At 39.8% G+C, this 15394-nt stretch overlaps 1 protein-coding gene across 3 annotated transcripts in view; it reads left to right on the top strand.

Moving 5' to 3' along the window:
* TMCC3 (transmembrane and coiled-coil domain family 3) overlaps positions 1-15394 on the top strand; it is a 389672-nt gene that overhangs the window by 32139 nt on the left and 342139 nt on the right. The gene's annotated exons all lie outside the window — the stretch shown is intronic.

Genomic DNA, 15394 nt, shown 5'->3' with positions numbered 1-15394 from the left:
ATACTTTTTTTCCTTGACCCTATCCTGAGAAGTTATGATTAGATATGGTTTGGGACTCAGGCATCAATTTTTTTTCTTAAGTTTATTCATTGATTTCTTCTTTGAATGAGAGAGAGAGAGAGAGATACAGCACTCAATGGGGTCCTGATACTGTCATCCACCTCCAATCCCAGGAAATTGCAGGATCCCAGGAGGCAGAGGCCAGCCTAATCTATCACATCAGATGCACCGTGCAGGCAGTACCCCTACATTTTCATCCCAGGGTGCTGGCGATGGTGGACCCCGAGTTGCGGGCTAGGACCCAACCAAGTCTTTGTAGGCACAACCTAGGGCCCATGGTAACATTTAATTTCAGCATTCCTACCTGGACACTAAAGGAATGGGTTTTTTTTTTTCATTCTTTAATAGAAACAAGAAAAGCAGACAAAAATGCTTTATAAACAAAGAGTGATTTTAAGCAGAGGATTTATGAGAGGTCTTCAGAGAAAGAACGGAATGGAAAATGCATATAATGAAGAAACTATGTATGAATTTCAAAGCACTTATTCATTCATTTTCCTTCACAAAGTTCTCAAAGTCCATGTGTACATAATCTGTATTATCCTCCCTTGTTGCAGATATGCAGCCTCTCTCTGAGAAGGAAAACTTAGATTTTGGTCCTTCGCTTAAGAACAATAGATATTGAGCGGCCAGCAGGTGATGTGGTGATTAAGGCGCTGAACTCCCACACGACCATACTTTGAGGCTTGGACCTGGTGGCTTGAAAAGTACTCCAGGAGGATTTGCATGCGTGTTCAAAATCCCAGGAGAAGAATGGAGGAGAAAGGATTGCAGCATGGCCATTCCCCCCGGAGGGTGATTTCTTACTTTCCCTCTCTTTGTCTGTCTTTGGCATGTGGACACGTCCTATGACCAAAACCTAAGAAAAAAAAAAAAAAGAACAGTTAGATATTGGTGTCAACCGGCAAATTTCTTCTGTCTTTTTTATGAGATGTATTTTGTGGATAATATTTTTCTTTCTGGCTTTTTTTTTCTTTTTAAAGGTTTTTGCCATAGGGCACATGCATTCAACAGAGAAAGAGAAACACATACACATTGAAAGGGAAAGTAAGAAATCACTCCCCCCAGGGGGATGGTCACATGACAGTCCCTTCTCCTCCATTCTCCTCCTGGGATTTGGGGCACACATGCATACGCATCTGGTATGATTTTCAAGTTGCCAGGTCCAGGACTCGAACAGCAGTCTGCCATGTGGGAGTCCAGAGCCTTAAATACCACTCCACTGGCTAGCCCCTTTCTAGCTCCTTTTAAGGTCTTGTTTTTACTGTATACCATTTTCAGTATGATGTGTATAAAAGTGGATTTCTTTCTCTAAAACTTGCTCAGGATTCCTTGTAATTCCTTAATTTTAGGATTAATCTCTTTCATAAATTCTAGAAAATTCTTAGCAAGGTTGTTTATTCTATAGCATTTCATTGATTGCATACCTTATGGTGTTGTTGACCATTCTTGTGTCCCTCATAGTTCCTGTAATTTGGCAGTTAATTCTAGAGGCTTGATCAGACCCTTTGATATTTCTCACAAGAATTCTTTACAGGAAGTATTGTGACCTTCTGTCTGGAAGCACATGTGTGTGTGTGTGTGTGTGTGTGTGAGAGAGAGAGAGAGAGAGAGAGAGAGAGAGAGAGAGAGAGAGAGAGAGAGAGAGAGAGAGAGAGAGAGAGAGAGAGAGAGAGATTAGCAACTGTCGACCACTGCCTAGAATACTCCATTACATTAGGGTTTGTCTTGTGATTATATTCTAACCCGTTCATTTCTTTTTCTTTTGGGATAGATTCCTCACAGGGCATTTTTTTGAGTCAAAGAGAAAATGCATGTATAATTTTGCTTGATATCGCCAAGTTGTCCTATAGTTACATCATTTTGAATTCCTACCTACAATATGTAAAATAGTATATGTAACAATATCTATTAGCCTTTAGAATGGCTAACAGAGCATGCTATCCAATATTGCATTTCTGCTAAACTGACGAGAAATGGTGGCTTTAGTGTGGTTTTAGTTTGCATTTCTCTTAATATAACTGATATGTATGTATGTATGTGCGTGTGTGTGTGTAGATATGTATATATGTGTGTATATGTATGTATGTATATGCATGTGTGTATATATATATATGTATATATATATTTATTTATTTATTTGCCATAAGGCACATGTACTCACTGGAGAGAGACAGAGGGAAAGTGAGAAATTACCCCCACTCCCCACAGGGGGGATGGCCATGCTGCAAGACTTCTCCACCATTTTTCTTGGGATTTTGGGTGCATATGCATATACATCCAAAGTATTTTCAAGCTTTGGGGTCTGGGATTTGAACCATGGTTGGCCACATGGGGATCTACTGCCTTATGGATCTACCTGATGGCCCCATAACTGAGATTCTTATATGTCTCTTTCATAGCCTTGATCCCTTTCCTTCAGAAGTTGGCAGAATAATCTTGAAAAGATCAGGGATATGTAGAGGCTAAGGAAGAGTCCAAGAGAACCAGGGAATGATAGTTTAGCTAAGTCCTGACTGTCGCCGTTAGGAGCCGAGAGCAGATCTCCTACTGCCGAGACAACCATGTATACTCGTGTGTGGTTGTTATTTACACGCAGCATTGCATGACCAGTGTGTGTCCTTGCCCTTTCAACATGACATTAAGTAAACCAGTGTGTTTATGTGTTGCACATGGTTCCCACAGGCATAGGACAGCTCCTTCTCAGGACAAAGCAGCTGTCTCAGGCTTGGTCACAGGTGGAGATGTGAAGATGGTTTGCTCACAGGGGGGAATAAGTGCTCTCAGTCACATGTTCAGGACCTGGGGCAGCTTGTCTGCTTAGCAGGAGGATAATTGCTTGGTTTCCAGATGAAATAGAAATGTCACAGGAAGGGAAGTTTCTTTTTAATTACCCTCAGCACAGAAATCCTGTTTAGAATGGTCACGGAATTCTGAAGATGTATTCTTCAAGGTTAGTGGGAGTTGCCATAATTAAAGGTCGTATCAGCAAGATCCTGAAACTTGTAGTAACCGTGTTGATGAGGATATCCATGGTTGATCCCATGAGTATTTTATTCCTAAAATTCAAATTGAATAGTGCTCTAGCTAGCATTGGTCACAGGCAACTTTCAGAGAGAAGTTAATACACTGTGGTTATCAACAAGTATTATAGAGAACTTACTAGATGCAGAGAGCATGGGTATCTATAAAATTCATTGATGATCTTATTGGTAATAGAAAAATGAGAGGTGAAGGGGAGAAATGTTTAAGAAACACTGGGTTTCCTTTAGCAGTTGAAAATTTTTTTAGAGAGGGATTTTTGCTATAGGTGCATGAGCTTGCCAGAAAGACAGAGACAGAGAGACAGAAAGCGAGAAATCACTTCCCCAGGAGGGATAGCCACACCACAGTTCTCCATTCTCCTCAATGGATTTTGGGCACATATGCACACGCACCCCGTTTGAGTTTTAAGTCACTGGGTCCAGGACTTGAACTGCGGTTGACTATGAGGGAGTCCAGCATTGTAACCATTATGCCATCCGCTGGTCCCAATAGTTGAAATCTTAAAGCCAGGACTATGCTTTAATATATAGACTAATATATATGACTAATGCAATTTCTCTTTGATCTTACGTAGTTTTAACTCAATCTTTCATTTTCTTGGATACTTATAATACAGAACTAGACATGCAGATTGGTATGCCTCCCTGTTTTCCTCTTACACAGCCTCTATAACTAGGGAATGCCACTTGGCTAGTCACTGGTTATTAACCAACTTACAGTTCCTCATAGAGGATTTTTCTTTCTTATCACATTTTTTAAATTTAATTTTATTCATTGCCATTTTAAAATTTTGTTTCTTTGAAATTGAGAGAGAGAGAGAGAGAGAGAGAGAGAGAAGGAAAGTGACAAAGGAAGCTGCCAGGTTCAGGATTTGAGCCACAGTCAGCCATGTAGGAGTCGAGCTGCCTTAGCCACCATGTCATCTGTTGGCCTCGATTTCTTTCTTATGATTAGGGTCCAAGTTTTGGTTCAAAACTTTCAAGAAGACCAGCAGATAGTACAGAGGTTAAAGCTGGTGGATCTCATGTGACTGACTCTTGGTTTGAGTCCTGGACCCAGAGACTTGAAGAATATGCTGGGCACATATGCTTTCATGCCTAAAATTCTGGAAGAGAACGGGGGAGAAAGGAATTCCACATGGCCATCCCCTTGGGGGTGATTTCTCACTTTCTCTCTCTCCAGTGAACAGATGCCACCCTACATTAGGGTCCAAGTTTTGGTTCAAAACTTTCAAGAAGACCAGCAGATAGTACAGAGGTTAAAGCTGGTGGATCTCATGTGACTGACTCTTGGTTTGAGTCCTGGACCCAGAGACTTGAAGAATATGCTGGGCACATATGCTTTCATGCCCAAAATTCTGGAAGAGAACGGGGGAGAAAGGAATTCCGCATGGCCATCCCCTTGGGGGTGATTTCTCTCTCTCTCTCCAGTGAACAGATGCCACCCTACAGTAAACTAAAAAACCCACAAAAACAAAAACCAGCTTTCAACCAACATCACCTTCTGTCACCTTGGCTTTGCTACCAGTAGTAGGGCCTTCCTGTTCAAATTCAAATGCACTTGCCAAGTTTAGGAGACAAGAGTAAAGACTGGAGGCCACCAACCTCTTATCTGGGGAGATTCTTCCTCCAAATACCCTTACCAGCAAATTTGGCTTCATCGATATGACATGGTCCCAAAGTTTTCCTGTGCATTAGTCAGTTCAGGCTTTGAAACAAACCCCAGTAGACTTGGTGGCTTAGGCAATTTAGTTCCTTGCAGTTCTGGACCTGGATCAGGGGTCAGCATGGCTGGCTTCTGGCGTGGCCTCTCTTCCTAGCTGCTCTTGCTGGGTGTTCACATGGCCTCTCCTCTGAACATGCACGTGGAAAGAGAGCCCTGGTATCTTCTGTATGTGGAAGCCAGCTCTGTGGCTCCAGGCTAGTTCATCTTTCATGTCCTCTATTGGATTAAGGCTCCATCTATGACCTCATTTAATTTAATCCTCCTCGAAGTGCCTGTCTCTAATACAGTCATTGGGGCTTAGGGCTTCAACCTACGAAGGGACATGATTCAGTCCATAGCAGTCTGGGATCTGGAAACTGGGGAATACCTATGGTCTACCTCTGTTTGACAAAACTCTCAATGTTCTAGGAAATATTTCATGCTTGAAAATGATTGCCAGGGGGCTGGCAGGTGGTATGGTGGTTAAAGGTGCTGGATTCCCACATGGTCAACTGCAGTTCAAGTCCCAGACGTGGTGGCTTGCTTTCTCCCTTTCCCTTTTTCTCACTCTCTGGTCAAATTAAAAAATAATAATAATCATAACACATGGAATGAAATAATAAATAAATCTTAAAAAAAAAGAAAAAGAAAGTGATTGCCAGAAATATTGGATTGTCGGAAACATTATGATGCATTTGAACATAGAAAAAATATGTCATGACTTCTTCGACAACCCAGTATTTGAAATTCTGGTTAGATGAGATTCAAAAGGAAAGAATGTACCTCTAGATCCCAAGTTCCAGGAGGGTGGGGACTGTGCCTCAGCCTTCCAGCACAGGGCACAGCAAGAGGTCCTGCCTAAAGACGTAAGGAGAAGCAGTTTGGGGCCACTGCTACCTCATCATGTGATCTCTGTTACATACACACACAGAGTAAGAGGGTCCCTATCGCCACTGAGGATTGACTAACCTGGATATATTTTTAAAAGAATTATTTATTTAATTTCATTTATTATTAGTATCATTATAATTTGCTATAGGGCACATGTGAGAGAGAGAAAAAAGATGAGAAAACTAGCTACCTGTTCCAGGACTCAAACCATGGTTGGTCATGTGGGAGTCTAGTGCCTTAACCACCATACCATCTGCTGGCCTCTAGATTATTATTATTATTATTATTATTAATTTTTTTTGGAGAGTTTTTTTGTATAGGGCACATGTGCTCGCCAGAAAGACAGAGAGACAGAAAGCAAGAAATCACCTCCCAGGTGGGATGGCCACACTGTAATCCCTTCTCCTCCATTCTCTTGGGCACACATGCACATGTGCCTGGTGTGAGTTTGTGTCACTGAGTCCAGGACTCAAACCACGGTTGACTACATGGGAGTCTAGCGATGTAGCCATTACGCCATCTGCTGGTCCCTATTATTGTTTTTTTTTTTTTAATTGCCAGAAAAACAGAGGAGAGAGGGGGGGAGAACATACCTTGTAATGGGGCATGGTCACACTGTAATCCCTTCTCTCCCATTTCTTCATCCTTTGGGATTTGGGGCACTAATACACACCCTTTGTGTTTTTCAAGTCACCACAGCTGGAATTTGAACTGTTTGGCTGGCAATATAACATTGGCTCTTTTAATCAGTAGATAAGGGGCCCACCACTAGTGTGGAATTTTCTTTTCTTTCTTTTTTTTTTTTTTTTATACAGAAATTTTTGCTATAGGGCGCATGTGCTTGAGAGAGACAGAGATCAGAAAGCAAGAAATCACCCCCCCCAGGGGAGATGGCCATGCTGCAATCCCTTTTCCTCCATTCTCCTCTCTGGATTTTGGGCACACATGCATGTGCTCCTGGTGTGAGTTTTAAGCCATGGGGTCCAGTCCAGGACTTAAACTGCAGTTGACTACGTGAGAGCCCAGCAACGTAACCATTATGCCAGCTGCTGATCCTCCCCCCTTTTTTAAAGAGAGATTTTTTTTCCCCTACAAGGCACATGTTCTCACAGGGAACACAGAGAGACTGAAAGTGAGAAGTCACCCCCCAGGAGGGATGGCCATGCTGCAGTCCCTTCTCCTCCATTCTTCTCTCTGGATTTTGGGCATGCATGCATACGTACCTGGTGTGAGTTTTAAGTTGCCAGGTCTGGGACTTGAACTATGTACGATTGACTACGTGGAAGTCCAGCAAAGTAACCATTACACCATCTGCTGATCCCAAGCCTAGAATTTTCAAGAGGTGTCCAGTTACCAACTGTTCTGTCCCTTTCTGGTCTGCTTCTGAGGATTATCAGCTCAGGTGCTCTGTTTACACTGTCCTCAGATAAATGAAAAGCTCCACTTGGAACCTAGTGTCATGAAAACTTCAACAAAATAAAAAATATATGCTCACGTACACAAGATCAGTTGGTTATAAAAACTTTCCCTCATGCTTTTAAGGATTTCTTCCATCCTGAGCACTTTCACAGTTTTATTCTGGGGCTTGTCTATCTTTTTCTCTTTTCTGGGTTTTGTATTTCAGATCCACCTATTGCTTGCTGCTGAGTTAAAGCCTCTGCAGTTATTTCCCTAAATACTTTCTAAGGGTACAGAGGACACGGCGGCTTACTTTGGAGAAGCTTTGTCTGGGTACCACTCCTGTCTCTACTGTTTACGAGCTCTGTGGCTGTGGGCTAGTTAGTCTTAGTCTCATGTAGTTATAGAAGATAGAAATAATATATGGGAAGTAAATGTAGGGACTAGTAGGTGGCGTGGTGATTAAAGCTGTTGGGTTCCCACATGACTGACCACAATTCGAATCCTGGACCCGGAGGCTTGAAACTCCTGCTGGGTGTGTGATAGTACCCAAAATCTGGGGAGGAGAATAGAGAAAAAAGGATTGTGGTAAGGCCATCCCCTCCTGGGAAGTGATTTTTCACTTTCCCTCTCTCTGTCTGTGGCATGTCACTCACATGCCCTATGGTGTAAACCTTAAAAAAAATAAAAAAATAATAATTAAAAAAGAAAGTATATATACCACAGTGCCTAGTCATAGTAAATGCTCTAAAATGATAAGTATAAGTCTCTCTTTCCTTTACAAATTGCTCAACATCCCAAACGTATGGGTCTCAAACCCTAGTGCCTCAGGGGACGCAAAAGCATTAAAACATAAATTCGTACATAAATTCCGTATTCGTACAATAAGTAGAGGACAACAGCCATGAGGAAAGTATGGTGCCATGGGGCGTGGATGTTCTGTTAAAAGGAGGTCAAACTCAAATTTTATAATAGAAAGGGAGAGGAAGAAGAGAAGAGAAACAGGGGGTGTCAGTTTTGTACACATTAACTAGAGGCATTTGGCCGAGTCACCAGTTTTTAACTCTTACTTCAATTTTTATTTATTTATTTATTTTTGGAGAGTTTTTTGCTATAGGGTGGGTGCACTCACCAGAAAGAGAGAGAGACAGAGAGACAGAAAGCAAGAAATCTCCCCCTGGCGGGGGTTGGTCACACTGCAATCCCTTCTCTTCCATTCACCTCTTGGGATCTTGGGCACGCACGCATATGCACCCAGCGTGAGTTTTAAGCCACTGGGTTCAGGACTTGAACCACGATTGACTACATGGAAGTCCAGCAACACAGGCATTTCACCAACTGCTGGTCCCTCTTACTTCAATTTTTAAAGTTGAATATATTTTAAGGAGCTAAACAAGCTATGTCTGGGATATAAATCCCAGCCTTAACCCTCAGTTTTCAACTGCTAGAAACATAGGAAATACCCTATCAAATTCCCCTTTCCTTTCCTTTCCTTTCCTTTCCTTTCCTTTCCTCTTCTCTTCTCTTCTCTTCTCTTCTCTTCTCTTCTCTTCTCTTCTCTTCTCTTCTCTTCTCTTCTCTTTTCTTTTCTTTTCTTTTCTTTTCTTTTCTTTTCTTTTCTTTTCTTTTCTTTTCTTCTTTTCATCCCCCCGGGGGCGATTGCCTTGTTGCAATCCCTTCTCTGCCATACCACTTTCTGGTCTTCCTTATCAAAGAGGCAGGTCAGTCTAAGTACTTCAGGGTAAAAAAAAAAAAAAAAAAAGATCTATTCTCCTAACCAATGCAAATGAATGAGATACTCAGCTATTTTCAATAACTTATTGAAATTATATTAAAAATACAAAAGCACCTCTATCTTTCTATTGTTATTGATGTTTATTATCTGGACAAGACTAGATTTTGAGACAGGCATTTTTCTGCTAATTGAATGGCATGATACAGGTTTAAAGGGGAGAATATGATCTGTTTTGTGAGATACTCCCTGGGAGGGGTCAAGACTGAAAGAATCCTATGGGCCATATATGGTGTTTATGAATATTATTTGTAATCTATACACATTTCAGTATATTCTCTAAAGACTCTGTGTTCAGGCATTTCTTATGCAAAGGTCTGAATTAGGAGAACATAAAGTGGTCTGATTTGGGGAGGACGGTAAAGTATTCACCTTCTTTTTCCAAAATCTCTCTCCCATGACACCTGAAATTGTATTACTCAGATGTTTGTGATAAGAACATTGGAGACGCTTCTGAAATCCAACCTCCCAGGTGATCTGAGGAGAGATGCTGTTATCTCTCACTTATACCTTATCTGCAATTAGTTAATCAGATAATAGTAACCTCTCTGACATTCAAAGAAAGGTGATAAGAAAGTAATTGTGATGAAGGGAAGAAGCTAAGGAGTACACATATATGAAGGTTCACATTCATTCATTCATTCATTCATTCTGCCAATTTTTCTTGCACATCTATTCTGTGCTGTGACCTGGAACAGTGCATGCAGTCTGGTGGAGGAGGAGACACATTCTGGAGGCTGAGCAGTGGATATGAAATATATATATATATATATATATATATAGTGCAAGAAGGCATGTGTGTTCAAGGGCAAGAGAGAGGGAGAGCAATTGAGCAAGCACCGTCCCTGGGACAAAGTCATACTGTTGCAGAAAAACCAGACGCTGGAAGTGAAACAGTACTCGGAGAGATAGGAGAACTCCATAACCTTTATTATGCCAGCAGGTACAGAGAAGCTAGCGCTCTAATCTCTGACCCTGTTCACTGGGTTTACACTCCTTTTATAGGGACAGTCCTCCACAGTCCCAAGCTCAGTTCCGGGGACATAGAGAGGCATAGTGTTAACTGGAGCTACTCAGGAGAGGGCTGAGGGGTGTTGGGAATTGTCATTTCAGGAACAAATGAAGGAAACAGGGATGCTGAGCCTGAAGGAGCAAACACCCACAGGGGATAGCAACAGCATCAGCATCACTGTTAACATTTATTGAGCCTTAGGTACCAGGCTCGTTATCTCGTTTGATCCTTAGGACAATCTATGAGATTGGTGGGACTAGTATGACCATTTTGCACATGAGGGATCTGAGGCACAGAAAGATTAAGCTGCCCAAGATCATATAACCAATAAATGGTGAAACTGAGACTCAATCCATGCCATCTGCTCCTAGAGCCCATAGGCTTAATAGTGTACCATTAACTGTCCTCCTCATTTAAATATGCATGGCCTTGTTATCTCAGATTTCAACAGATGGAGCAACAGGCAGAAGAAACAAGAAAATAGACACAGACCTAGGGCAGAGATGATCTCTTAAATGTCTAGAGAGGGAACAGGTGTTTCAGTGGGGAGGACCTTGTCATTAGGTATGCTCAAGTAAGGGCAAGCTGACTTGGCCAAGACATCAGAAAGAAGATTCCAGAATGGATAAAAGGGGATGGCTTCCAAGGTTCCTTTACTTTCTGGGTTCTGTCATGGTTGAGACTTGGGGCTCTAGGATAGTAGATGCAGGTCAGCAAAAGACAGCAATACTACAGGATGTGGGAGAGTACTTTCTGTGTACTTTACATATACTAGCTCATTTACTCTTCTAAATTTTATTTATTAATATCATAGTCTTTTTTATATTACATAGAATCACATATATCTTTACAGTGTATTACATTTCTTTTTCTAGCACGATTACCATGCATATTAGTCCAAAGATATTACTATCCACATCATCACCATCAAATAGCTTTTCATCATTTTTTCAGATTATTTTATTTATTCTCATTATTTTTTTAAACATTTAATCACTATATATTATTTGGCTTTTATAAAGAATTTAACCAACATGAAATACTTCTCAGACCAGTCCAGCTGAGAATACTATACAGGTTATCATCAACAGGTAATAAACCATTTCTGTGTCCCACTACTATCATGCCTCTCTATTTGTTCTCTTGCTATCCTTCTCTATACTCTTCACTCCCCTGCTCCACATTCCCATTGTCTTCAGCATCCATAACTATTTTCACTGCTTTTATGTCCTCCATTATTTTGATCTCTACCATAAAGTGCTGATAGTTGGTATAAATTAAGTGGACACATATAATATCTTTCTTTCATATCCTGGCTTGCTTCACCCAGCAATAGATCATATTTGATCACTTCCTATCATATTTCAGGGTCTTGTTGTTTTTTATGGATGAGTAGTATTCCATAGAGTATATGTGCCATACTTTTTCCATCCATTCATCTGTTTGTGGACATTTGGGTTGGTTCCATGTCATAGTGATCATGAATAATGCTGCAATAAACATTGATGTGCAAGGGCTTCCCAACTGAGCATTCTCCTTGCCATTTGGGTAGAAGTGGGATTGCTGGATCAAATGGTAGTTCCATTTGTAGACCTTTGAGGAACCTCCATATTATTTTCCACACTGTCTGAACCAGTTTACATTTCCACCAATAGTATAGGAGAGTTCCCCTTTCACCACATCCCCACCAACACTTACTACTTTTTTTTTTTTTTTTTTTGCTATAGGATACATGCACTCACCAGAGAGAGAGAGAGAGAGAGACAGAAAGTGAGAAATCACCCCCTAGGAGGGATGGCCACATTGTAATCCCTTCTCCTCCATTCTCCTCTTGGGATCTTGGGCATGTATGCACACGTGCCTGGCATGAGTTTAAGCCACCGGGTCCGGGACTCAAGCTGCGGTTGACTGCATGGGAGTCCAGCAACATAGCCATTATGCTAACTGCTGGTCCCCACTTTTTGTATTTTTAATCCTCACCATTCTCATAGGGGTTTGGTGGTATCTCATTATGGTTTTAATCTGTATCTCCCTTATGATGAGGGATGATGAGCATTTCTTCATATGCTTTTTGGCTGTCCATATGTCTTCCTTAGAAAAGATTTTTGTTTAGGTTGTTTTCCCTTCTTTTTATTGGATTACTCTTTTTTTTGTTGTTGTTGTTCAGGTAAGCCACTTGAGTTCCGTGTGTATTCTGGTTATCAGCACCTTATCTAAGGCATATTTTACAAAAATATTTTCCCATCCTGAGGGTTGTTGATTCACACTAATGACTGTGTCCTTTGCTATGCAGAAACTTATTAATCTGATATAGTCCCACTTGCCTATTTTAGGGATTGTTACCTGTGCTTTGGGAGTCTTATTTAAGAAGTCTTTGCCCACTTGAGTGTCTCCAAGCATCTCCCCAGTGTTTTCCATCAGTAGTTTTATAGTTTGAGATCTTAGATTCAGATCTTTGATTCATTTTGAGTTGATTTTTGTTAACGGTGAAAAATGGAAATTCAGTTTCATCTTTCTGCAGATGGATACCCAGTTTTCTAGCACCATTCACTAAAAAGGTTTTCCGTTTCCCACTGGATTGACTGATATCCTTTGTCAAAAATCAGTTGGCTGTAAGTTTTGGGGTTTATTTCTGGGGTCTCTAGTCTATTCCATTGCCCCACCTGTTTGTTTTTGTGCCAATACCATGCTGTTTTGATTATCACATCTTTATAGTATATTTTGGGGTCTGGGAGTGATATGCCACTCACTCCACTTTTCTTGCACAGGATTGTTTTGGTAATACGAGGTCTTTTATAATTCTAGACAAATACTATTTTTGTCTTTTCTAGATCTGTGAAGAATGTATCTGGTATTTTGATTGGAATTGCATTAAATATGTATATTAACTTGGGTAGAATTGCCATTTTTAAAATTTTAATTCTTCTAATCCAGGATCATGGGATGTCCTTGCAGTTTTTTAAGTCCTTTTCAATATATTTTTTAAGATTTTCATAGTTTTCTTTGTAAAGGTCTTTGACTTCCTTAGTTAGGTTTATCCCCAGGTATTTTATACATTCTGTGGCTATGGTAAAAGGGATTCCTTTCTTCAGGTCCTCTTTTCTGAACTTGTTGTTTGTATATAGAAATGCTATAGATTTTTGGATGTTGATTTTGTATCCTGCCACTTTACTGTATTCATTAATTACTTCAAGCAGTTTCAAGGAAAACTTTGGGTGTTCTAAGAATGCTATCATGTCATTTGCAGATAAAAACATTTTCAACTCTTCTTTGCCTATTCGAATGCCTTTTATATTGTTCTCTTTCCTGATTGATTGGCTAAGACTTCCAGCACTGTATTAAAAAGTGGTGGAGAAAGTGAGCAGCCTTGTCTAGTACCAGTCTCTAGTGGAAAAGCTTTTAGCTTTTCCCCACTCAGTATAATGTTAGCTATAGGTTCTTCATATGGCTTTTATTGTGTGGAGAAATGACCCTTCTATACCAATCTTGCTGAGAGTCTTAATCATGAAAGGATGTTGTATTTTATTGAATGCTTTCTCTGTATCAATTGAAATGGTCACATGGTTTTTATCTTTCTTTCTGTTAATATGGTGCATTACATTTATGGTCTTGTGTATGTTGAACCACCCTTGCTTTCCTAGAATAAAGCCTACCTGATTGTAATAAATAATCTTTGTTATATGTTGTTGGATACGATTTGCAAGTATGTTGTTGAGTATTTTTGCATCTGTATTCATCAGAAATATTTGTCTGTAGTTTTCCTTTCTTGCCATGTCCTTATCTGTTTTGGGAATGAAGATGATGGAGGCTTCATAAAATGAATTTGAAAGGTTTCTTTCCTTTTCGATCTTCAGAAATAATTTGAGTAGGATAGGGGTTAATTCTTCCTTAAAAGTTTTGTAGAATTCAGAAGTGAAGCCATTTGGACCTAGGCTTTTCTTTGTTGGAAGGTTATTTATTACTGATTCCATCTCATGGTTTGTTATGGGTCTATTCAGGTTTTCCATGTCCTCCTGATTCAATCTTGGTAGATTATATTCATCAAGGAATTTTTTCATCCCCTCCATGTTTTCTTGTTTGTTGGTATATAGTCGCTCATAGTAACCTCTAATGATGTTTTGTATTTCTAGTGTATCTGTTGTAATGTTGCCTGTTTCACCTCATATTTGATTTATGTGGTTTCTTTCTTTCTTCTTTGTAAGTCTAGCTAATGGTATGTTGATCTTATTCATCTTTTCAAAGAACCAGCCTTTGCTTTCATTTATTTTCTGTACAGTTCATTTATTTTCTATTTCATTTATTTCTGATTGAATCTTTATGATTTACTTTCACCTGGCATTGTTTTGGGAGTTTTGTTGCTGTTTTTACAATTCCCTGAGGCATGATGTTAGGTTGTTTATTTGCCAACTTTCCATCTTTTTCATATGTGCACTAATTGCTATGAATTTCCCTCTTATGACTGCTATTGCCATGTCCCACAGATTATGGAAACCCATGTACTCATTTTCATTTGTCTCCATTAATATTTTGATTTCAGAACTTAATTTCTTCAATAGTTCAGAAGTCATTCAGAAGTAGGTTGTTTAGTTTCCATATGTTTGTATATTTTTGAGGGCATTTCTTGAAATTAGTATCAAGTTTAATTTCATCATCATCAGAGAAGATGCTTGATATAGCTTCTCTGCCTTTGAATCTGTAAAGGCTTGATTTGCGTCCTATCATTTGGTCAATCTTTGAAAAGGTTCCATGCCAGGGTGAGAAAAATGTATAATTTGTGGTCTTAGGGTGGAAAGTTCTATAGATATCTGTCAAGCCCATTCGATTTATAGTATAATTTAGGTCCTGTATCGCTCTACTTATTTTTGGCTATAAGATGTTTCTAAAGGAGATAATGGGATGTTGAGATCCCCAACAATTATAGTGTTGCACCCCATCTCTCCTTTTAGCCGCGGCAGTCTTTCTTTCATATAGTTAGGTGCTCCTAGGTTGGGTGCGTAGATATTTATAAGCGTATGTCTTCTTGCTGAATTAGCCCATTTACTACTATATAATGCCTTTCTTTGTCTCTTCTTACAGTCTTTGTCTTGAAGCCTATTTTGTCTGAAATCAGTACTGCAATTCCAGCCTTTTTTTGATTTCCATTGCATGGAATATCTTTTTCCAGCCCTTCACTTTTAGTCTATGTATGTCTTTATCCATAAGTTGTGTTTCTTGTAGGCAACAGATAGCAGGTTTCTGTTTTTGTTTGTTTGTTTTTAAATCCATCCAGCCAGTCTGTGTTTCTTAATCGGAGAATTTAACCCATTAACATTCAATGTTATCATCGATATTTCCAGACCTGTTTCTATCATTAAGTGAGCCATTTTCTTGGTTGTTTTTGTTCTTTTATAACTGTCTGTCTGACTTTTTAGTTTTCCTAGTGTAGAACTCTCTTCAGAACCTTTTGAAGAGCTGCTCTGGAGTTGGTAAATTCTTTCAGGTTTTGTTTATCT

This window comes from Tupaia chinensis, unplaced genomic scaffold, assembly GCF_000334495.1.
Source record: "Tupaia chinensis unplaced genomic scaffold, TupChi_1.0 Scaffold000423_1, whole genome shotgun sequence".
Classification (NCBI taxonomy): Eukaryota; Metazoa; Chordata; class Mammalia; order Scandentia; family Tupaiidae; genus Tupaia; species Tupaia belangeri.
This window is presented reverse-complemented; position numbering and strand designations above follow the sequence as displayed.